This window comes from Chiloscyllium plagiosum, unplaced genomic scaffold, assembly GCF_037043375.1.
Source record: "Chiloscyllium plagiosum isolate Xiang-an unplaced genomic scaffold, Cpla_swu_hap1 HiC_scaffold_41, whole genome shotgun sequence".
NCBI lineage: Eukaryota > Metazoa > Chordata > Chondrichthyes > Orectolobiformes > Hemiscylliidae > Chiloscyllium > Chiloscyllium plagiosum.
This window is the reverse complement of record NW_028270179.1, coordinates 44,307,601-44,330,923: the sequence shown is the minus strand read 5'-3', so window position 1 is coordinate 44,330,923 and position 23,323 is coordinate 44,307,601. Positions and strand designations below refer to the sequence as shown.

Below are 23,323 nucleotides of genomic sequence, written 5' to 3'. Positions count from 1 at the left end.
GTCCCTCTCTCTCACACACTCTCTCTCAGTCCCTCTCTCTCACACACTCTCTTTCAGTCCCTCTCTCTCACACTCTCTCTCTCTGTCCCTCTCTCTCACACTCTCTCTCTCTGTCCCTCTCTCTCACACTCTTTCTCTCAGTCTCTCTCTCACACACTCTTTCTCTCAGTCTCTCTCTCACACACTCTCTCTCAGTCCCTCTCTCACACACTGTCTCTCTCTCAGTCCCTCTCTCACACTCTCTCTCTCAGTCTCTCTCTCTCAGTCCCTCTCTCTCAGTCCCTCTCTCTCAGTCCCTCTCTCTCAGTCCCTCTCTCACACACACTCTCTCTCTCTGTCTCTCACTCTCTCCCTGTCTGACTCCACCATTCCCTGTCTCTCCCCTCCCCCGGCACAGACAGCTGAATGAAGACAGACCCGCTCTGCATTGTTATAGCCTCCTTTATTTGAACTTTAGAGCACACAGCAAGTCAGCAAGCCGAGCGCTTCCCCCCCTCACCGCACTTGCCGGGCACTGGGGAGGGGACATGAGTCTGACCGAGATAGTGATCGAGTGATAGAGACAGACAGAGGGGACACAATACATCCCCCACCCCCACTGGGGATCTGTACTGGTCTCCCTTAAAGGGACAGTCCCTGAGCCAGGAGGCTACCTTAAAGGGACAGTCCCTCAGCGTGAGAGGGCTCCCTTAAAGGGACAGTCCACAGCATGAGGGCTCCCTTCAAGGGACAGTCCCTAAGTGAGAGAGCTCCCTTAAAGGGACAGTCCCCGAGCGAGAGGGCTCCCTTAAAGGGCCAGTCCCTCAGCGTGAGAGGGCTCCCTTAAAGGGACAGTCCCCGAGCGAGAGGGCTCCCTTAAAGGGCCAGTCCCTCAGCGTGAAAGGGCTCCCTTTAATGGACAGTCCCACAGCGAGAGGGCTCTCTCTTAAAGGGACAGTCCCTCAGCGTGAGAGGGCTCTCTCTTAAAGGGACAGTCCCTCAGCGTGAGAGGGCTCCCTTAAAGGGACATTCCCCAAGTGAGAGGGCTCCCTTAAAGGGACAGTCCCTCAGCCTGAGAGGGCTCTCTCTTAAAGGGACAGTCCCTGAGGTGGGAGGGGGCTGGCGCTGGGACTTGGCGAGGGATGACCGGTTGAGGGGGTGAACCCCGGGGGGGAGGGGGGCGGGTGAGGGGGCAGGTGGGTTTGTCAGAATCCGAACAATCCCCGGGACTTGGCGTATCCAAGCTGGCTCCAGTTCGCCAAGCTGGAGAGGAGACCCAGCGACGTCTCCATCTCGATTGGCTGCTCCAACAACAGCGGGCCATTCGCCCGTCCGGGGAGGGGGCTAGCACGGTGGGCACGCAGCACGGCGTCCGTCAGGGAGCACCGAAAGGTGGCCAGCTGTCAGAGAGAGAGAGAGAGACAGGGTCAGTGTCAGAGAGAGAGAGAGAGACAGGGTCAGTGACAGAGAGAGAGAGAGAGACAGGGTCAGTGTCAGAGAGAGAGAGAGAGACAGGATCAGTGACAGAGAGAGAGAGAGACAGGGTCAGTGACAGAGAGAGAGAGACAGGATCAGTGACAGAGAGAGAGAGAGAGAGAGAGACAGGGTCAGTGACAGAGAGAGAGAGACAGGGTCAGTGTCAGAGAGAGAGAGAGAGAGAGACAGGGTCAGTGACAGAGAGAGAAAGAGAGACAGGGTCAGTGACAGAGAGAGAGAGAGAGAGAGACAGGGTCAGTGACAGAGAGAGAGAGAGAGACAGTGTCAGTGACAGAGAGAGAGAGAGAGAGAGACAGGGTCAGTGACAGAGAGAGAGAGAGAGACAGTGTCAGTGACAGAGAGAGAGAGAGAGAGAGAGAGAGAGAGACAGGGTCAGTGACAGAGAGAGAGAGAGAGACAGGGTCAGTGACAGAGAGAGAGAGAGAGAGAGACAGGGTCAGTGACAGAGAGAGAGAGAGAGACAGTGTCAGTGACAGAGAGAGAGAGAGAGAGAGAGAGAGAGAGACAGGGTCAGTGACAGAGAGAGAGAGAGAGACAGGGTCAGTGACAGAGAGAGAGAGAGAGAGAGAGAGAGAGACAGGGTCAGTGACGGAGAGAGAGAGATAGAGAGAGACAGGGTCACTGACAGAGAGAGAGAGAGAGACAGGGTCAGTGACAGAGAGAGACAGGGTCAGTGTCAGAGAGAGAGAGAGAGACAGTGTCAGTGACAGAGAGAGAGAGACAGTGTCAGTGTCAGAGAGAGAGAGAGAGAGAGAGAGACAGGGTCAGTGACAGAGAGAGAGAGAGAGACAGGGTCAGTGTCAGAGAGAGAGAGAGAGACAGGGTCACTGACAGAGAGAGAGAGAGAGAGAGAGAGAGAGACAGGGTCAGTGACAGAGAGAGAGAGAGAGACAGGGTCAGTGACAGAGAGAGAGAGAGAGAGAGAGAGAGAGACAGGGTCAGTGACGGAGAGAGAGAGATAGAGAGAGACAGGGTCACTGACAGAGAGAGAGAGAGAGAGAGAGAGACAGGGTCAGTGTCAGAGAGAGAGAGAGACAGTGTCAGTGACAGAGAGAGAGAGACAGTGTCAGTGTCAGAGAGAGAGAGAGATAGAGAGAGACAGGGTCACTGACAGAGAGAGAGAGAGAGAGAGAGAGAGAGACAGGGTCAGTGTCAGAGAGAGAGAGAGAGACAGTGTCAGTGACAGAGACAGAGAGACAGGGTCAGTGACAGAGAGAGAGAGAGACAGGGTCAGTGACAGAGAGAGAGAGAGAGACAGTGTCAGTGACAGAGAGAGAGAGACAGTGTCAGTGTCAGAGAGAGAGAGAGAGAGACAGGGTCAGTGACGGAGAGAGAGAGAGAGAGACAGGGTCAGTGTCAGAGAGAGAGAGAGAGACAGAGTCAGTGACAGAGAGAGGGAGAGAGACAGGGTCAGTGACAGAGAGAGAGAGAGAGACAGGATCAGTGACAGAGGGAGAGAGACAGGGTCAGTGACAGAGAGAGAGAGACAGGGTCAGTGACGGAGAGAGAGAGAGAGACAGGGTCAGTGACAGAGAGAGAGAGAGAGAGAGAGACAGGGTCAGTGTCAGAGAGAGAGAGACAGGGTCAGTGACGGAGAGAGAGAGAGAGAGAGAGAGACAGGGTCAGTGACGGAGAGAGAGAGAGAGACAGGGTCAGTGACGGAGAGAGAGAGAGAGAGAGAGAGACAGGGTCAGTGACAGAGAGAGAGAGAGAGAGAGAGAGAGAGAGACAGGGTCAGTGTCAGAGAGAGAGAGACAGGGTCAGTGACGGAGAGAGAGAGAGAGAGAGAGACAGGGTCAGTGACAGAGAGAGAGAGAGAGAGAGAGACAGGGTCAGTGACAGAGAGAGAGACAGGGTCAGTGACAGAGAGAGAGAGAGAGACAGGGTCAGTGACAGAGAGAGAGAGACAGTGTCAGTGTCAGAGAGAGAGAGAGAGAGAGACAGGGTCAGTGTCAGAGAGAGAGAGAGAGAGAGACAGGGTCAGTGACAGAGAGAGAGAGAGAGAGAGACAGGGTCAGTGACGGAGAGAGAGAGAGAGAGAGAGGGTCAGTGACAGAGAGAGAGAGAGACAGAGAGAGGGTCAGTGACAGAGAGAGAGAGAGAGAGAGACAGGGTCAGTGTCAGAGAGAGAGAGAGAGAGAGACAGGGTCAGTGACGGAGAGAGAGAGAGAGACAGGGTCAGTGTCAGAGAGAGAGAGAGAGAGAGAGAGACAGGGTCAGTGACAGAGAGAGAGAGAGAGAGACAGGGTCAGTGATGGAGAGAGAGAGAGAGAGAGAGACAGGGTCAGTGATGGAGAGAGAGAGAGACAGGGTCAGTGACAGAGAGAGAGAGAGAGAGAGAGACAGGGTCAGTGACAGAGAGAGAGAGAGACAGGGTCAGTGTCAGAGAGAGAGAGAGAGAGAGAGACAGGGTCAGTGACGGAGAGAGACAGAGAGACAGGGTCAGTGACAGAGAGAGAGAGACAGGGTCAGTGACAGAGAGAGAGAGAGAGAGAGAGACAGGGTCAGTGACGGAGAGAGAGAGAGAGACAGGGTCAGTGACAGAGAGAGAGAGAGAGAGAGAGAGAGACAGGGTCAGTGACAGAGAGAGAGAGAGAGACAGGGTCAGTGACGGAGAGAGAGAGAGAGAGACAGGGTCAGTGACGGAGAGAGAGAGAGAGAGAGAGAGACAGGGTCAGTGACGGAGAGAGAGAGAGAGAGAGACAGGGTCAGTGACGGAGAGAGAGAGAGAGACAGGGTCAGTGACAGAGAGAGAGAGACAGGGTCAGTGACAGAGAGAGAGAGAGAGAGAGAGAGAGAGAGAGAGAGACAGGGTCAGTGACGGAGAGAGAGAGAGAGACAGGGTCAGTGACAGAGAGAGAGAGAGAGAGAGAGAGAGACAGGGTCAGTGACGGAGAGAGAGAGAGAGACGGTCAGTGACAGAGAGAGAGAGAGAGACAGGATCAATGACAGAGAGAGAGAGACAGGGTCAGTGACAGAGAGAGAGAGAGAGAGAGACAGGGTCAGTGACGGAGAGAGAGAGAGACAGGGCCAGTGACAGAGAGAGAGAGACAGGGTCAGTGACAGAGAGAGAGAGACAGGGTCAGTGACAGAGAGAGAGAGAGAGAGAGAGAGACAGGGTCAGTGACGGAGAGAGAGAGAGACAGGGCCAGTGACAGAGAGAGAGAGAGAGAGAGACAGAGACAGGGTCAGTGACGGAGAGAGAGAGAGACAGGGTCAGTGACAGAGAGAGAGAGAGAGAGAGAGAGAGACAGGGTCAGTGACAGAGAGAGAGAGAGAGACAGGGTCAGTGACGGAGAGAGAGAGAGAGAGACAGGGTCAGTGACGGAGAGAGAGAGAGAGAGAGAGAGACAGGGTCAGTGACGGAGAGAGAGAGAGAGAGAGACAGGGTCAGTGACGGAGAGAGAGAGAGAGACAGGGTCAGTGACAGAGAGAGAGAGACAGGGTCAGTGACAGAGAGAGAGAGAGAGAGAGAGAGAGAGAGAGAGAGACAGGGTCAGTGACGGAGAGAGAGAGAGAGACAGGGTCAGTGACAGAGAGAGAGAGAGAGAGAGAGAGAGAGACAGGGTCAGTGACGGAGAGAGAGAGAGAGACGGTCAGTGACAGAGAGAGAGAGAGAGACAGGATCAGTGACAGAGAGAGAGAGACAGGGTCAGTGACAGAGAGAGAGAGAGAGAGAGAGAGAGACAGGGTCAGTGACGGAGAGAGAGAGAGACAGGGCCAGTGACAGAGAGAGAGAGACAGGGTCAGTGACAGAGAGAGAGAGAGAGACAGGGTCAGTGACAGAGAGAGCGAGAGAGAGAGAGACAGGGTCAGTGACAGAGAGAGAGAGAGAGACAGGGTCAGTGACGGAGAGAGAGAGAGAGAGACAGGGTCAGTGACGGAGAGAGAGAGAGAGAGAGAGAGACAGGGTCAGTGACGGAGAGAGAGAGAGAGACAGAGAGAGAGAGACAGGGTCAGTGACAGAGAGAGAGAGAGAGAGAGACAGGGTCAGTGACGGAGAGAGAGAGACAGGGTCAGTGACAGAGAGAGAGAGAGAGACATGGACAGTGACGGAGAGAGAGAGAGAGACAGGGGCAGTGACAGAGAGAGAGAGAGAGAGAGAGACAGGGTCAGTGACAGAGAGAGAGAGAGAGACAGGGTCAGTGACGGAGAGAGAGAGAGAGAGAGACAGGGTCAGTGACGGAGAGAGAGAGAGAGACAGGGTCAGTGACGGAGAGAGCGAGACAGGGTCAGTGACAGAGAGAGAGAGAGAGAGACAGGGTCAGTGACGGAGAGAGAGAGAGAGAGAGAGAGACAGGGTCAGTGACAGAGAGAGAGAGAGAGACAGGGTCAGTGACAGAGAGAGAGAGAGACAGGGTCAGTGACAGAGAGAGAGAGAGAGACAGGGTCAGTGACAGAGAGAGAGGGGGGTCAGTGACAGAGAGAGAGAGGGGGTTAGTGACAGAGAGAGAGGGGGGTTAGTGACACAGAGAGAGAGGGGGGTTTGTGACAGAGAGAGAGGGGGTTAGTGACAGAGAGAGAGAGGGGGCTAGTGACAGAGAGAGAGGGGGGTTAGTGACAGTGAGAGAGGGGGGTTAGTGACAGAGAGAGAGGGGGGGGGTTAGTGACAGAGAGAGAGAGGGGGGTTAGTGACAGAGAGAGAGGGGGTTAGTGACAGAGAGAGAGGGGGTAAGTGACAGATAGAGAGGGGGGGGTTAGTGACAGAGAGAGAGGGGGTTAGTGACAGAGAGAGAGGGGCATAGTGACAGAGAGAGAGGGGGGTTAGTGACAGTGAGAGAGGGGGTTAGTGACAGAGAGAGAGGTGGGGTTAGTGACAGAGAGAGAGGGGGTTAGTGACAGAGAGAGAGTGGGGTTAGTGACAGAGAGAGAGGGGGGTTAGTGACAGAGTGAGGGGGGGTTAGTGACAGAGAGAGGGGGGTTAGTGACAGAGAGAGGGGGGGTTAGTGACAGAGAGAGGGGGGTTAGTGACAGAGAGAGGGGGGTTAGTGACAGAGAGAGGGGGGTTAGTGACAGAGAGAGGGGGGGTTAGTGACAGAGAGAGATGGGGCTAGTGACAGAGGGAGGGGGGTTAGTGACAGAGAGAGAGGGGGTTAATGACAGAGAGAGGGGGGGGTTAGTGACAGAGAGAGGGGGGTTAGTGACAGAGAGAGGGGGGTTAGTGACAGAGAGAGGGGGGTTAGTGACAGAGAGAGAGGGGGTTAGTGACAGAGAGAGAAGGGGCTAGTGACAGAGGGAGGGGGGCGAGTGACAGAGAGAGAAGGGTTAGTGACAGAGAGAGAGGGGGTTTAGTGACAGAGAGAGGGGGGGGGGTTAGTGACAGAGAGAGGAGGGGTTAGTGACAGAGAGAGGGGGGTTAGTGACAGAGAGAGGGGGGTTAGTGACAGAGAGAGAGGGGGTTAGTGACAGAGAGAGAAGGGGCTAGTGACAGAGGGAGGGGGGCGAGTGACAGAGAGAGGGGGGTTAGTGACAGAGAGAGAGGGGGGATTAGTGACAGAGGGAGGGGGGTTAGTGACAGAGAGAGAGGGGGTTAGTGACAGAGGGAGGGGGGCTAGTGACAGAGAGAGAGGGGGGTTAGTGACAGAGAGAGAGGCGGGGGTTAGTGACAGAGAGAGGGGGGGTTAGTGACAGAGAGAGGGGGGTTAGTGACAGAGAGAGGGGGGTTAGTGACAGAGAGAGAGGGGGTTAGTGACAGAGAGAGGAGGATTAGTGACAGAGAGAGAGAGGGGGTTAGTGACAGAGAGAAGGGGGTTAGTGACAGAGAGAGAGGGGGTTAGTGACAGAGAGAGGGGGTTAGTGACAGAGAGAGGGGGGTTAGTGACAGAGAGAGAGGGGGTTAGTGACAGAGAGAGGAGGATTAGTGACAGAGAGAGAGAGAGAGAGAGAGAGAGAGAGACAGGGTCAGTGACGGAGAGAGAGAGAGAGACGGTCAGTGACAGAGAGAGAGAGAGAGACAGGATCAGTGACAGAGAGAGAGAGACAGGGTCAGTGACAGAGAGAGAGAGAGAGAGAGAGAGACAGGGTCAGTGACGGAGAGAGAGAGAGACAGGGCCAGTGACAGAGAGAGAGAGACAGGGTCAGTGACAGAGAAAGAGAGACAGGGTCAGTGACAGAGAGAGAGAGAGAGAGAGAGAGAGACAGGGTCAGTGACGGAGAGAGAGAGAGACAGGGCCAGTGACACAGAGAGAGAGAGAGAGAGAGACAGAGACAGGGTCAGTGACGGAGAGAGAGAGAGACAGGGTCAGTGACAGAGAGAGAGAGAGAGAGAGAGAGAGACAGGGTCAGTGACGGAGAGAGAGAGAGAGAGACAGGGTCAGTGACGGAGAGAGAGAGAGAGAGACAGGGTCAGTGACGGAGAGAGAGAGAGAGAGAGAGAGACAGGGTCAGTGACAGAGAGAGAGAGAGACAGGGTCAGTGACAGAGAGAGAGAGAGAGACAGGGTCAGTGACGGAGAGAGAGAGAGAGAGAGACAGGGTCAGTGACGGAGAGAGAGAGAGAGAGAGAGAGACAGGGTCAGTGACGGAGAGAGAGAGAGAGAGACAGGGTCAGTGACGGAGAGAGAGAGAGAGAGACAGGGTCAGTGACGGAGAGAGAGAGAGAGAGACAGGGTCAGTGACGGAGAGAGAGAGAGAGAGACAGGGTCAGTGACGGAGAGAGAGAGAGAGAGAGAGAGACAGGGTCAGTGACGGAGAGAGAGAGAGAGAGAGACAGGGTCAGTGACGGAGAGAGAGAGAGAGACAGGGTCAGTGACAGAGAGAGAGAGACAGGGTCAGTGACAGAGAGAGAGAGAGAGAGAGAGAGAGAGAGAGACAGGGTCAGTGACGGAGAGAGAGAGAGAGACAGGGTCAGTGACAGAGAGAGAGAGAGAGAGAGAGAGAGAGACAGGGTCAGTGACGGAGAGAGAGAGAGAGACGGTCAGTGACAGAGAGAGAGAGAGAGAGAGAGACAGGGTCAGTGACGGAGAGAGAGAGAGACAGGGCCAGTGACAGAGAGAGAGAGACAGGGTCAGTGACAGAGAGAGAGAGAGAGACAGGGTCAGTGACAGAGAGAGCGAGAGAGAGAGAGACAGGGTCAGTGACAGAGAGAGAGAGAGAGACAGGGTCAGTGACGGAGAGAGAGAGAGAGAGACAGGGTCAGTGACGGAGAGAGAGAGAGAGAGAGAGAGACAGGGTCAGTGACGGAGAGAGAGAGAGAGACAGAGAGAGAGAGACAGGGTCAGTGACAGAGAGAGAGAGAGAGAGACAGGGTCAGTGACGGAGAGAGAGAGACAGGGTCAGTGACAGAGAGAGAGAGAGAGACATGGACAGTGACAGAGAGAGAGAGAGAGACAGGGGCAGTGACAGAGAGAGAGAGAGAGAGAGACAGGGTCAGTGACAGAGAGAGAGAGAGAGACAGGGTCAGTGACGGAGAGAGAGAGAGAGAGAGACAGGGTCAGTGACGGAGAGAGAGAGAGAGACAGGGTCAGTGACGGAGAGAGCGAGACAGGGTCAGTGACAGAGAGAGAGAGAGAGAGAGACAGGGTCAGTGACGGAGAGAGAGAGAGAGAGAGAGAGAGACAGGGTCAGTGACAGAGAGAGAGAGAGAGAGACAGGGTCAGTGACGGAGAGAGAGAGAGAGACAGGGTCAGTGACAGAGAGAGAGAGAGAGACAGGGTCAGTGACAGAGAGAGAGGGGGGTCAGTGACAGAGAGAGAGAGAGAGACAGGGTCAGTGACAGAGAGAGAGGGGGGTTAGTGACAGAGAGAGAGGGGGGTTAGTGACAGAGAGAGAGGGGGGTTAGTGACACAGAGAGAGAGGGGGGTTTGTGACAGAGAGAGAGAGAGGGGGCTAGTGACAGGGAGAGAGGGGGGTTAGTGACAGTGAGAGAGGGGGGTTAGTGACAGAGAGAGAGGGGGGTTAGTGACAGAGAGAGAGGGGGCTAGTGACAGAGAGAGAGGGGGGTTAGTGACAGAGAGAGAGGGGGTAAGTGACAGAGAGAGAGGGGGGTTAGTGACAGAGAGAGAGGGGGGGGTTAGTGACAGAGAGAGAGAGAGAGACAGGGTCAGTGACAGAGAGAGAGAGAGAGACAGGGTCAGTGACAGAGAGAGAGAGAGAGAGAGACAGGGTCAGTAACAGAGAGAGAGAGACAGGGTCAGTGACAGAGAGAGAGAGAGAGACAGGGTCAGTGACAGAGAGAGAGAGAGAGACAGGGTCAGTGACAGAGAGAGAGAGAGAGAGAGACAGGGTCAGTAACAGAGAGAGAGAGAGAGACAGGGTCAGTGACAGAGAGAGAGAGAGAGACAGGGTCAGTGACAGAGAGAGAGAGAGAGAGAGACAGGGTCAGTGACAGAGAGAGAGAGAGAGACAGGGTCAGTGACAGAGAGAGAGGGGGGTCAGTGACAGAGAGAGAGGGGGGTTAGTGACACAGAGAGAGAGGGGGGTTTGTGACAGAGAGAGAGGGGGTTAGTGACAGAGAGAGAGAGGGGGCTAGTGACAGAGAGAGAGGGGGGTTAGTGACAGTGAGAGAGGGGGGTTAGTGACAGAGAGAGAGGGGGGGGGTTAGTGACAGAGAGAGAGAGGGGGGTTAGTGACAGAGAGAGAGAGGGGGCTAGTGACAGAGAGAGAGGGGGGTTAGTGACAGTGAGAGAGGGGGGTTAGTGACAGAGAGAGAGGGGGGGGGTTAGTGACAGAGAGAGAGAGGGGGGTTAGTGACAGAGAGAGAGGGGGTTAGTGACAGAGAGAGAGGGGGTAAGTGACAGATAGAGAGGGGGGGGTTAGTGACAGAGAGAGAGGGGGTTAGTGACAGAGAGAGAGGGGCATAGTGACAGAGAGAGAGGGGGGTTAGTGACAGTGAGAGAGGGGGTTAGTGACAGAGAGAGAGGGGGGTTAGTGACAGAGAGAGAGAAGGGTTAGTGACAGAGAGAGAGGTGGGGTTAGTGACAGAGAGAGAGGGGGTTAGTGACAGAGAGAGAGTGGGGTTAGTGACAGAGAGAGAGGGGGGTTAGTGACAGAGTGAGGGGGGGTTAGTGACAGAGAGAGGGGGGTTAGTGACAGAGAGAGAGGGGGTTAATGACAGAGAGAGGGGGGGGGTTAGTGACAGAGAGAGGGGGGGTTAGTGACAGAGAGAGGGGGGTTAGTGACAGAGAGAGGGGGGTTAGTGACAGAGAGAGAGGGGGTTAGTGACAGAGAGAGAAGGGGCTAGTGACAGAGGGAGGGGGGCGAGTGACAGAGAGAGAAGGGTTAGTGACAGAGAGAGAGGGGGGGTTAGTGACAGAGAGAGGAGGGGTTAGTGACAGAGAGAGGGGGGGGGTTAGTGACAGAGAGAGGAGGGGTTAGTGACAGAGAGAGAGGGGGGTTAGTGACAGAGAGAGAGGGGGTTTAGTGACAGAGAGAGGGGGGGGGTTAGTGACAGAGAGAGGAGGGGTTAGTGACAGAGAGAGGGGGGTTAGTGAAAGAGAGAGGGGGGTTAGTGACAGAGAGAGAGGGGGTTAGTGACAGAGAGAGAGGGGGCTAGTGACAGAGGGAGGGGGGCGAGTGACAGAGAGAGGGGGGTTAGTGACAGAGAGAGAGGGGGGATTAGTGACAGAGGGAGGGGGGTTAGTGACAGAGAGAGAGGGGGTTAGTGACAGAGGGAGGGGGGCTAGTGACAGAGAGAGAGGGAGGTTAGTGACAGAGAGAGAGGCGGGGGTTAGTGACAGAGAGAGGGGGGGTTAGAGACAGAGAGAGGGGGGTTAGTGACAGAGAGAGGGGGGTTAGTGACAGAGAGAGAGGGGGTTAGTGACAGAGAGAGGAGGATTAGTGACAGAGAGAGAGGGGGTTAGTGACAGAGAGAAGGGGGTTAGTGACAGAGAGAGAGGGGGTTAGTGACAGAGAGAGGGGGTTAGTGACAGAGAGAGGGGGGTTAGTGACAGAGAGAGAGGGGGTTAGTGACAGAGAGAGGAGGATTAGTGACAGAGAGAGAGAGAGAGAGAGAGAGAGAGAGACAGGGTCAGTGACGGAGAGAGAGAGAGAGACGGTCAGTGACAGAGAGAGAGAGAGAGACAGGATCAGTGACAGAGAGAGAGAGAGAGAGAGAGACAGGGTCAGTGACGGAGAGAGAGAGAGACAGGGCCAGTGACAGAGAGAGAGAGACAGGGTCAGTGACAGAGAAAGAGAGACAGGGTCAGTGACAGAGAGAGAGAGAGAGAGAGAGAGAGACAGGGTCAGTGACGGAGAGAGAGAGAGACAGGGCCAGTGACACAGAGAGAGAGAGAGAGAGAGACAGAGACAGGGTCAGTGACGGAGAGAGAGAGAGACAGGGTCAGTGACAGAGAGAGAGAGAGAGAGAGAGAGAGACAGGGTCAGTGACAGAGAGAGAGAGAGAGAGACAGGGTCAGTGACGGAGAGAGAGAGAGAGAGAGACAGGGTCAGTGACGGAGAGAGAGAGAGAGAGAGAGAGACAGGGTCAGTGACGGAGAGAGAGAGAGAGAGACAGGGTCAGTGACGGAGAGAGAGAGAGAGAGACAGGGTCAGTGACGGAGAGAGAGAGAGAGAGAGAGAGACAGGGTCAGTGACGGAGAGAGAGAGAGAGAGACAGGGTCAGTGACGGAGAGAGAGAGAGAGAGACAGGGTCAGTGACGGAGAGAGAGAGAGAGAGAGAGAGACAGGGTCAGTGACGGAGAGAGAGAGAGAGAGAGACAGGGTCAGTGACGGAGAGAGAGAGACAGGGTCAGTGACAGAGAGAGAGAGACAGGGTCAGTGACAGAGAGAGAGAGAGAGAGAGAGAGAGAGAGAGAGAGAGACAGGGTCAGTGATGGAGAGAGAGAGAGAGACAGGGTCAGTGACAGAGAGAGAGAGAGAGAGAGAGAGAGAGACAGGGTCAGTGACGGAGAGAGAGAGAGAGACGGTCAGTGACAGAGAGAGAGAGAGAGACAGGATCAGTGACAGAGAGAGAGAGACAGGGTCAGTGACAGAGAGAGAGAGAGAGAGAGAGACAGGGTCAGTGACGGAGAGAGAGAGAGACAGGGCCAGTGACAGAGAGAGAGAGACAGGGTCAGTGACAGAGAGAGAGAGAGAGACAGGGTCAGTGACAGAGAGAGCGAGAGAGAGAGAGACAGGGTCAGTGACAGAGAGAGAGAGAGAGACAGGGTCAGTGACGGAGAGAGAGAGAGAGAGACAGGGTCAGTGACGGAGAGAGAGAGAGAGAGAGAGAGACAGGGTCAGTGACGGAGAGAGAGAGAGAGACAGAGAGAGAGAGACAGGGTCAGTGACAGAGAGAGAGAGAGAGAGACAGGGTCAGTGACGGAGAGAGAGAGACAGGGTCAGTGACAGAGAGAGAGAGAGAGACATGGACAGTGACAGAGAGAGAGAGAGAGACAGGGGCAGTGACAGAGAGAGAGAGAGAGAGAGACAGGGTCAGTGACAGAGAGAGAGAGAGAGACAGGGTCAGTGACGGAGAGAGAGAGAGAGAGAGACAGGGTCAGTGACGGAGAGAGAGAGAGAGACAGGGTCAGTGACGGAGAGAGCGAGACAGGGTCAGTGACAGAGAGAGAGAGAGAGAGAGACAGGGTCAGTGACGGAGAGAGAGAGAGAGAGAGAGAGACAGGGTCAGTGACAGAGAGAGAGAGAGAGAGACAGGGTCAGTGACGGAGAGAGAGAGAGAGACAGGGTCAGTGACAGAGAGAGAGAGAGAGACAGGGTCAGTGACAGAGAGAGAGGGGGGTCAGTGACAGAGAGAGAGAGGGGGTTAGTGACAGAGAGAGAGGGGGGTTAGTGACACAGAGAGAGAGGGGGGTTTGTGACAGAGAGAGAGGGGGTTAGTGACAGAGAGAGAGAGGGGGCTAGTGACAGAGAGAGAGAGGGGGGTTAGTGACAGAGAGAGAGGGGGGTTAGTGACAGAGAGAGAGGGGGGTTAGTGACAGTGAGAGAGGGGGGTTAGTGACAGAGAGAGAGGGGGGGGTTAGTGACAGAGAGAGAGAGGGGGGTTAGTGACAGAGAGAGAGGGGGTTAGTGACAGAGAGAGAGGGGGGGGTTAGTGACAGAGAGAGAGGGGGTTAGTGACAGAGAGAGAGAGAGAGACAGGGTCAGTGACAGAGAGAGAGAGAGAGAGAGACAGGGTCAGTGACAGAGAGAGAGAGAGAGAGAGACAGGGTCAGTGACAGAGAGAGAGAGAGAGACAGGGTCAGTAACAGAGAGAGAGAGAGAGAGAGACAGGGTCAGTGACAGAGAGAGAGAGAGAGAGAGACAGGGTCAGTGATGGAGAGAGAGAGAGACAGGGTCAGTGACAGAGAGAGAGAGAGAGAGAGACAGGGTCAGTGATGGAGAGAGAGAGAGACAGGGTCAGTGACAGAGAGAGAGAGAGAGAGAGACAGGGTCAGTAACAGAGAGAGAGAGAGAGACAGGGTCAGTGACAGAGAGAGAGAGAGAGACAGGGTCAGTGACAGAGAGAGAGGGGGTACGTGACAGATAGAGAGGGGGGGGTTAGTGACAGAGAGAGAGAGAGAGACAGGGTCAGTGACAGAGAGAGAGGGGGGTCAGTGACAGAGAGAGAGAGGGGGTTAGTGACAGAGAGAGAGGGGGGTTAGTGACACAGAGAGAGAGGGGGGTTAGTGACAGAGAGAGAGGGGGCTAGTGACAGAGAGAGAGGGGGGTTAGTGACACAGAGAGAGAGGGGGGTTTGTGACAGAGAGAGAGGGGGTTAGTGACAGAGAGAGAGGGGGCTAGTGACAGAGAGAGAGGGGGGTTAGTGACAGTGAGAGAGGGGGGTTAGTGACAGAGAGAGAGGGGGGGGTTAGTGACAGAGAGAGAGAGGGGGGTTAGTGACAGAGAGAGAGGGGGTTAGTGACAGAGAGAGAGGGGGTAAGTGACAGATAGAGAGGGGGGGGTTAGTGACAGAGAGAGAGGGGGTTAGTGACAGAGAGAGAGGGGCATAGTGACAGAGAGAGAGGGGGGTTAGTGACAGTGAGAGAGGGGGTTAGTGACAGAGAGAGAGGGGGCTAGTGACAGAGAGAGAGGGGGGTTAGTGACAGAGAGAGAGAAGGGTTAGTGACAGAGAGAGAGGTGGGGTTAGTGACAGAGAGAGAGGGGGTTAGTGACAGAGAGAGAGTGGGGTTAGTGACAGAGAGAGAGGGGGGTTAGTGACAGAGTGAGGGGGGGTAGTGACAGAGAGAGGTGGGTTAGTGACAGAGAGAGGGGGGGTTAGTGACAGAGAGAGGGGGGTTAGTGACAGAGAGAGGGGGGTTAGTGACAGAGAGAGGGGGGTTAGTGACAGAGAGAGAGGGGGTTAGTGACAGAGAGAGATGGGGCTAGTGACAGAGGGAGGGGGGTTAGTGACAGAGAGAGAGGGGGTTAGTGACAGAGAGAGGGGGGGGGTTAGTGACAGAGAGAGGGGGGGTTAGTGACAGAGAGAGGGGGGTTAGTGACAGAGGGAGGGGGGTTAGTGACAGAGAGAGAGGGGGTTAGTGACAGAGAGAGAAGGGGCTAGTGACAGAGGGAGGGGGGCGAGTGACAGAGAGAGAAGGGTTAGTGACAGAGAGAGAGAGGGTTAGTGACAGAGGGAGGGGGGTTAGTGACAGAGAGAGAGGGGGTTAGTGACAGAGGGAGGGGGGCTAGTGACAGAGAGAGAGGGGGGTTAGTGACAGAGAGAGAGGGGGGTTAGTGACAGAGGGAGGGGGGTTAGTGACAGAGAGAGAGGGGGTTAGTGACAGAGGGAGGGGGGCTAGTGACAGAGAGAGAGGGGGGTTAGTGACAGAGAGAGAGGCGGGGGTTAGTGACAGAGAGAGGGGGGGTTAGTGACAGAGAGAGGGGGGTTAGTGACAGAGAGAGGGGGGTTAGTGACAGAGAGAGAGGGGGTTAGTGACAGAGAGAGGAGGATTAGTGACAGAGAGAGAGAGGGGGTTAGTGACAGAGAGAAGGGGGTTAGTGACAGAGAGAGGGGGCTTAGTGACAGAGAGAGAGGGGGATGAGTGACAGACAGAGAGGGGGGTTAGTGACAGAGAGAGAGAGGGGGTTAGTGACAGAGAGAGAGTGGGAGGGGGTTAGTGACAGAGAGAGTGGGGTTAGTGACAGAGAGAGGGGGGTTAGTGACAGAGAGAGAGAGAGGGGGGTTAGTGACAGAGAGAGGGGGGGGTTAGTGACACAGAGAGAGGGGGCTAGTGACAGAGAGAGAGGCGTGTTAGTGACAGAGAGAGAGGGGGGTTAGTGACAGAGAGAGAGAGGGGGGTTAGTGGCAGAGAGAGAGGGGGGTTAGTGACAGAGAGAGAGAGGGGGGTTAGTGGCAGAGAGAGAGAGGGGGGTTAGTGGCAGAGAGAGAGAGGGGGGTTAGTGGCAGAGAGAGAGAGGGGGGTTAGTGGCAGAGAGAGAGGGGGTCAGTGACACAGAGAGAGGGGGGTTAGTGACAGAGAGAGAGAGGGGGGTTAGTGACAGAGAGAGAGAGGGGGGTTAGTGACACAGAGAGAGAAGGGTGTTAGTGACACAGAGAGAGAAGGGGGTTAGTGACAGAGAGAGAGGGGGGTTAGTGACAGAGAGAGAGGGGGGTTAGTGACAGAGAGAGAGAGAGGGGGGTTAGTGACAGAGAGAGAGGGGGGTTAGTGACAGAGAGAGAGGGGGCTAGTGACAGAGAGAGAGGCGTGTTAGTGACAGAGAGAGAGAGGGGGGTTAGTGACAGAGAGAGAGAGGGGGGTTAGTGACAGAGAGAGAGAGGGGGGTTAGTGGCAGAGAGAGAGGGGGGTTAGTGACACAGAGAGAGGGGGGTTAGTGACAGAGAGAGAGGAGGTTAGTGACAGAGAGAGAGAGGGGGGTTAGTGACAGAGAGAGAGGGGGGTTAGTGACAGAGAGAGAGGGGGGTTAGTGACAGAGAGAGAGAGGGGGGTTAGTGACAGAGAGAGAGGGAGATGAGTGACAGAGAGAGAGGGAGATGAGTGACAGAGAGAGAGGGGGGTTAGCGACAGAGAGAGACGGGGGTTAGTGACAGAGAGAGAGAGGGGGTTAGTGACAGAGAGAAGGGGGTTAGTGACAGAGAGAGAGGGAGATGAGTGACAGAGAGAGAGTGGGAGGGGGTTAGTGACAGAGAGAGAGGGGGGGGTTAGTGACAGAGAGAGAGGGGGGTTAGTGACAGAGAGAGAGGGGGGTTAGTGACAGAGAGAGAGAGGGGAGTTAGTGACAGTGAGAGAGGGGGTTAGTGACAGAGAGAGAGGGGGTGAGTGACAGAGAGAAGGGGGTTAGTGACAAAGAGAGAGGGGGTTAGTGACAGAGAGAAGGGGGTTAGTGACAGAGAGAGAATGGGGTTAGTGACAGAGAGAGAGAGGGGTTAGTGACAGAGAGAGAGTGGGAGGGGGTTAGTGACAGAGAGAGAGGGGGTTTAGTGACAGAGAGCGGGAGGTTAGTGACAGATAGAGAGGGGGGTTAGTGACAGAGAGAGGGGGGGGTTAGTGACAGAGAGAAGGAGGTTAGTGACAGAGGGGAGGGGTTAGTGACACAGACAGAGAGGGAGGGGGTTAATGACAGAGAGAGAGAGTGGGGTTAGTGACAGAGAGAGGGGGGTTAGTGACAGAGAGAGAGAGAGGGGGGTTAGTGACAGAGAGAGAGGGGGGTTAGAGACAGAGAGAGAGGGGGCTAGTGACAGAGAGAGAGGCGTGTTAGTGACAGAGAGAGAGGAGGTTAGTGACAGAGAGAGAGAGGGGGGTTAGTGGCAGAGAGAGAGGAGGTTAGTGACACAGAGAGAGAGGGGGGTTAGTGACAGAGAGAGAGAGGGGGGTTAGTGGCAGAGAGAGAGGGGGGTTAGTGACACAGAGAGAGGGGGGTTAGTGACACAGAGAGAAGGGGGTTAGTGACACAGAGAGGGAAGGGGGTTAGTGACACAGAGAGAGAAGGGGGTTAGTGACAGAGAGAGAGAGGGGGGTTAGTGACAGAGAGAGAGGGGGGTTAGTGACAGAGAGAGAAAGATGGGGTTAGTGACAGAGAGAGAGAGGGGGGTTAGTGACAGAGAGAGAGAGGGGGCTAGTGACAGAGAGAGAGGGGGGTTAGTGACAGAGAGAGAGGGGGGTTAGTGACAGAGAGAGGGGGGGTTAGTGACAGAGAGAGAGGGGGTTAGTGACACAGAGAGAGAAGGGGGCTAGTGACAGAGAGAGAGGGGGGTTAGTGACAGAGAGAGAGGTGGGTTAGTGACAGAGAGAGAGGGGGGTTAGTGACAGAGAGAGAGGGGGCTAGTGACAGAGAGAGAGGGGGGTTAGTGACAGAGAGAGAGGTGGGTTAGTGACAGAGAGAGAGGGGGGTTAGTGACACAGAGAGAGAGGTGGGGTTAGTGACAGAGAGACAGAGGGGGGTTAGTGACACAGAGAGAGAGGTGGGGTTAGTGACAGAGAGAGAGAGGGGGGTTAGTGACAGAGAGAGGGGGGTTAGTGACAGAAAGAGAGGGGGGTTAGTGACACAGAGAGAGAGGTGGGGTTAGTGACAGAGAGAGAGAGGGGGGTTAGTGACAGAGAGAGAGGGGGCTAGTGACAGAGAGAGGGGGGGGGTTAGTGACAGAGAGAGAGGGGGCTAGTGACAGAGAGAGGGGGGTTAGTGACAGAGAGAGAGAGGGGGGTTAGTGACAGAGAGAGGGGGGGGTTAGTGACAGAGAGAGAGGGGGCTAGTGACAGAGAGAGAGGCGTGTTAGTGACAGAGAGAGAGAGGGGGGTTAGTGACAGAGAGAGAGGTGGGTTAGTGACAGAGAGAGAGGGGGGTTAGTGACACAGAGAGAGAGGTGGGGTTAGTGACAGAGAGACAGAGGGGGGTTAGTGACACAGAGAGAGAGGTGGGGTTAGTGACAGAGAGAGAGAGGGGGGTTAGTGACAGAGAGAGGGGGGTTAGTGACAGAAAGAGAGGGGGGTTAGTGACACAGAGAGAGAGGTGGGGTTAGTGACAGAGAGAGAGAGGGGGGTTAGTGACAGAGAGAGAGGGGGCTAGTGACAGAGAGAGGGGGGGGGTTAGTGACAGAGAGAGAGGGGGCTAGTGACAGAGAGAGGGGGGTTAGTGACAGAGAGAGAGAGGGGGGTTAGTGACAGAGAGAGGGGGGGGTTAGTGACAGAGAGAGAGGGGGCTAGTGACAGAGAGAGAGGCGTGTTAGTGACAGAGAGAGAGAGGGGGGTTAGTGACAGAGAGACAGAGGGGGGTTAGTGACACAGAGAGAGAGGTGGGGTTAGTGACAGAGAGAGAGAGGGGGGTTAGTGGCAGAGAGAGAGAGGGGGGTTAGTGGCAGAGAGAGAGGGGGTCAGTGACACAGAGAGAGGGGGGTTAGTGACAGAGAGAGAGAGGGGGGTTAGTGACACAGAGAGAGAGGGGGGTTAGTGACACAGAGAGAGAAGGGTGTTAGTGACACAGAGAGAGAAGGGGGTTAGTGACAGAGAGAGAGGGGGGTTAGTGACAGAGAGAGAGGGGGGTTAGTGACAGAGAGAGAGAGAGGGGGGTTAGTGACAGAGAGAGAGGGGGGTTAGTGACAGAGAGAGAGGGGGCTAGTGACAGAGAGAGAGGCGTGTTAGTGACAGAGAGAGAGAGGGAGGTTAGTGACAGAGAGAGAGAGGGGGGTTAGTGACAGAGAGAGAGAGGGGGGTTAGTGGCAGAGAGAGAGGGGGGTTAGTGACACAGAGAGAGGGGGGTTAGTGACAGAGAGAGAGGAGGTTAGTGACAGAGAGAGAGAGGGGGGTTAGTGACAGAGAGAGAGAGGGGGGTTAGTGACAGAGAGAGAGGGGGGTTAGTGACAGAGAGAGAGAGGGGGGTTAGTGACAGAGAGAGAGGGAGATGAGTGACAGAGAGAGAGGGAGATGAGTGACAGAGAGAGAGGGGGGTTAGCGACAGAGAGAGACGGGGGTTAGTGACAGAGAGAGAGAGGGGGTTAGTGTCAGAGAGAAGGGGGTTAGTGACAGAGAGAGAGGGAGATGAGTGACAGAGAGAGAGGGGGGGGGGTTAGTGACAGAGAGAGAGAGGGGGTGAGTGACAGAGAGAAGGGGGTTAGTGACAAAGAGAGAGGGGGTTAGTGACAGAGAGAAGGGGGTTAGTGACAGAGAGAGAATGGGGTTAGTGACAGAGAGAGAGAGGGGTTAGTGACAGAGAGAGAGTGGGAGGGGGTTAGTGACAGAGAGAGAGGGGGTTTAGTGACAGAGAGCGGGAGGTTAGTGACAGATAGAGAGGGGGTTTAGTGACAGAGAGCGGGAGGTTAGTGACAGATAGAGCGGGAGGTTAGTGACAGAGAGAGAGGGGGGGTTAGTGACAGAGAGAGGGGGGGGTTAGTGACAGAGAGAAGGAGGTTAGTGACAGAGGGGAGGGGTTAGTGACACAGACAGAGAGGGAGGGGGTTAATGACAGAGAGAGAGAGTGGGGTTAGTGACAGAGAGAGGGGGGTTAGTGACAGAGAGAGAGAGAGGGTGGTTAGTGACAGAGAGAGAGGGGGGTTAGAGACAGAGAGAGAGGGGGCTAGTGACAGAGAGAGAGGCGTGTTAGTGACAGAGAGAGAGGAGGTTAGTGACAGAGAGAGAGAGGGGGGTTAGTGGCAGAGAGAGAGGAGGTTAGTGACACAGAGAGAGAGGGGGGTTAGTGACAGAGAGAGAGGGGGGTTAGTGGCAGAGAGAGAGGGGGGTTAGTGACACAGAGAGAGGGGGGTTAGTGACACAGAGAGAAGGGGGTTAGTGACACAGAGAGGGAAGGGGGTTAGTGACACAGAGAGAGAAGGGGGTTAGTGACAGAGAGAGAGGGGGGTTAGTGACAGAGAGAGAGGGGGCTAGTGACAGAGAGAGAGGGGGGTTAGTGACAGAGAGAGAAAGATGGGGTTAGTGACAGAGAGAGAGAGGGGGGTTAGTGACAGAGAGAGAGAGGGGGCTAGTGACAGAGAGAGAGGGGGGTTAGTGACAGAGAGAGAGGGGGGTTAGTGACAGAGAGAGGGGGGGTTAGTGACAGAGAGAGAGGGGGTTAGTGACACAGAGAGAGAAAGGGGCTAGTGACAGAGAGAGAGGGGGGTTAGTGACAGAGAGAGAGGTGGGTTAGTGACAGAGAGAGAGGGGGGTTAGTGACACAGAGAGAGAGGTGGGGTTAGTGACAGAGAGACAGAGGGGGGTTAGTGACACAGAGAGAGAGGTGGGGTTAGTGACAGAGAGAGAGAGGGGGGTTAGTGACAGAGAGAGGGGGGTTAGTGACAGAAAGAGAGGGGGGTTAGTGACACAGAGAGAGAGGGGGCTAGTGACAGAGAGAGGGGGGGGTTAGTGACAGAGAGAGAGGGGGCTAGTGACAGAGAGAGGGGGGGGTTAGTGACAGAGAGAGAGGGGGCTAGTGACAGAGAGAGGGGGGTTAGTGACAGAGAGAGAGAGGGGGGTTAGTGACAGAGAGAGAGAGGGGGGTTAGTGACAGAGAGAGAGAGGGGCTAGTGACAGAGAGAGAGGGGGCTAGTGACAGAGAGAGAGGGGGGTTAGTGACAGTGAGAGAGGGGGGTTAGTGACAGAGAGAGAGGGGGGTTAGTGACAGATAGAGAGGGGGGGGTTAGTGACAGAGAGAGAGGGGGTTAGTGACAGAGAGAGGGGCATAGTGACAGAGAGAGAGGGGGGTTAGTGACAGTGAGAGAGGGGGTTAGTGACAGTGAGAGAGGGGGTTAGTGACAGAGAGAGAGGGGGGTCAGTGACAGAGAGAGAGGGGGTTAGTGACAGAGAGAGAGAAGGGTTAGTGACAGAGAGAGAGGGGGGGTGAGTGACAGAGAGAGAGGGGGGTTAGTGACAGAGAGAGAGGGGGGGTTAGTGACAGAGAGAGAGGGGGGTTAGTGACAGAGAGAGAGGGGGGTTAGTGACAGAGAGAGAGGGGGGTTAGTGACAGAGAGAGGGGGGTTAGTGACAGAGAGAGGGGGGGTCAGTGACAGTGAGAGAGGGGGCTAGTGACAGAGAGAGAGGGGGTCAGTGACAGTGAGAGAGGGGGTCAGTGACAGTGAGAGAGAGGGCTAGTGACAGAGAGAGCGGGGTTAGTGACAGTGAGACAGGGGGTTAGTGACAGAGAGTGAGGGGTTAGTGACAGAGAGAGAGGGGGGTTAGTGACAGAGAGAGAGGGGGGTTAGTGACAGAGAGAGAGGCGGGGGTTAGTGACAGAGAGAGAGAGGGGGTTAGTGACAGAGAGAAGGGGGTTAATGACAGTGAGAGAGGGGGTTCGTGACAGAGAGTGAGGGGTTAGTGACAGAGAGAGAGGGGGGGTGAGTGACAGAGAGAGAGGGGGGTTAGTGACAGAGAGGGGGGGGTTAGTGACAGAGAGAGAGGGGGGTTAGTGACAGAGAGAGAGGCGTGTTAGTGACAGAGAGAGAGGAGGTTAGTGACAGAGAGAGAGGGGGGGGTTAGTGACAGAGAGAGGGGGAGTTAGTGACAGAGAGAGGGGGGGGTTAGTGACAGAGAGAGGGGGGGATTAGTGACAGAGGGAGGGGGGGGTTAGTGACAGAGAGAGGGGGGGATTAGTGACAGAGGGAGGGGGGTTAGTGACAGAGAGAGAGGGGGGTTAGTGACAGAGAGAGAGGGGGGGTTAGTGACAGAGAGAGAGGGGGGTTAGTGACAGAGAGAGGGGGGGTTAGTGACAGAGAGAGGGGGGGTTAGTGACAGAGAGAGAGGGGGGTTAGTGACAGAGAGAGAGAGAGAGAGAGGGGGGTTAGTGACAGAGAGAGAGAGGGGGGTTAGTGACAGAGAGAGAGGGGGGTTAGTGACAGAAAGAGAGTGGGAGGGGGTTAGTGACAGAGAGAGAGGGGGGTTAGTGACAGAGAGAGAGGGGGGTTAGTGACAGAGAGAGAGAGAGAGGGGGGTTAGTGACAGAGAGAGGGGGGTTAGTGACAGAGAGAGAGAGAGGGGGGTTAGTGACAGAGAGAGAGGGGGGTTAGTGACAGAGAGAGAGGGGGGTTAGTGACAGAGAGAGAGGGGGTTAGTGACAGAGAGAGAGGAGGTTAGTGACAGAGAGAGAGAGGGGGGTTAGTGACAGAGAGAGAGAGGGGGGTTAATGGCAGAGAGAGAGGGGGGTTAGTGACACAGAGAGAGGGGGGTTAGTGACACAGAGAGAGAAGGGGGTTAGTGACAGAGAGAGAGGGGGGTTAGTGACAGAGAGAGAGGGGGGTTAGTGACAGAGAGAGAGGGGGGTAGTGACAGAGAGAGAGAGGGGGTTAGTGACAGAGAGAGGGGGGGCTAGTGACAGAGAGAGAGGGGGCTAGTGACAGAGAGAGAGGGGGGTTAGTGACAGAGAGAGAGGGGGGTTAGTGACAGAGAGAGACAGGGGTTAGTGACAGAGAGAGACAGGGGTTAGTGACAGAGAGAGAGAGGGTTTAGTGACAGAGAGAGGGGGGTTAGTGACAGAGAGAGGGGGGTTAGTGACAGAGAGAGAGAGGGTTAGTGACAGAGAGAGAAGGGGCTAGTGACAGAGAGAGAAGGGGCTAGTGACAGAGGGAGAGGGGGCTAGTGACAGAGAGAGAGGGGGCTAGTGACAGAGAGAGAGGGGGGTTAGTGACAGAGAGAGAGGGGGCTAATGACAGAGAGTGAGGGGTTAGTGACAGAGAGAGAAGGGTTAGTGACAGAGAGAGAGGGGGGTTAGTGACAGAGAGAGAGGGGGGTTAGTGACAGAGAGAGAGGGGGGTTAGTGACAGAGAGAGAGCGGGGTTAGTGACAGAGGGAGAGGGGGCTAGTGACAGAGGGAGAGAGGGGGGTTAGTGACAGACAGAGAGGGGGCTAGTGACAGAGAGAGAGGGGGGTTAGTGACAGAGAGAGAGGGGGTTAATGACAGAGAGTGAGGGGTTAGTGACAGAGAGAGAAGGGTTAGTGACAGAGAGAGAGGGGGGTTAGTGACAGAGAGAGAGGGGGGTTAGTGACAGAGAGAGAGGGGGGTTAGTGACAGAGAGAGAGGGGGGTTAGTGACAG

At 55.5% G+C, this 23,323-nt stretch overlaps 1 long non-coding RNA gene across 1 annotated transcript in view; it reads right to left on the bottom strand.

The window, feature by feature from the left end:
- Positions 1-425: 425 nt before the first annotated feature.
- Positions 426-23,323, bottom strand: part of LOC148138271 (uncharacterized) — a 93,091-nt gene continuing 70,193 nt past the window's right edge. The window contains exon 5 of the long non-coding RNA XR_015754035.1: positions 426-1,379. This is a non-coding gene — a long non-coding RNA (uncharacterized LOC148138271). The remainder of the gene's footprint in view (positions 1,380-23,323) is intronic.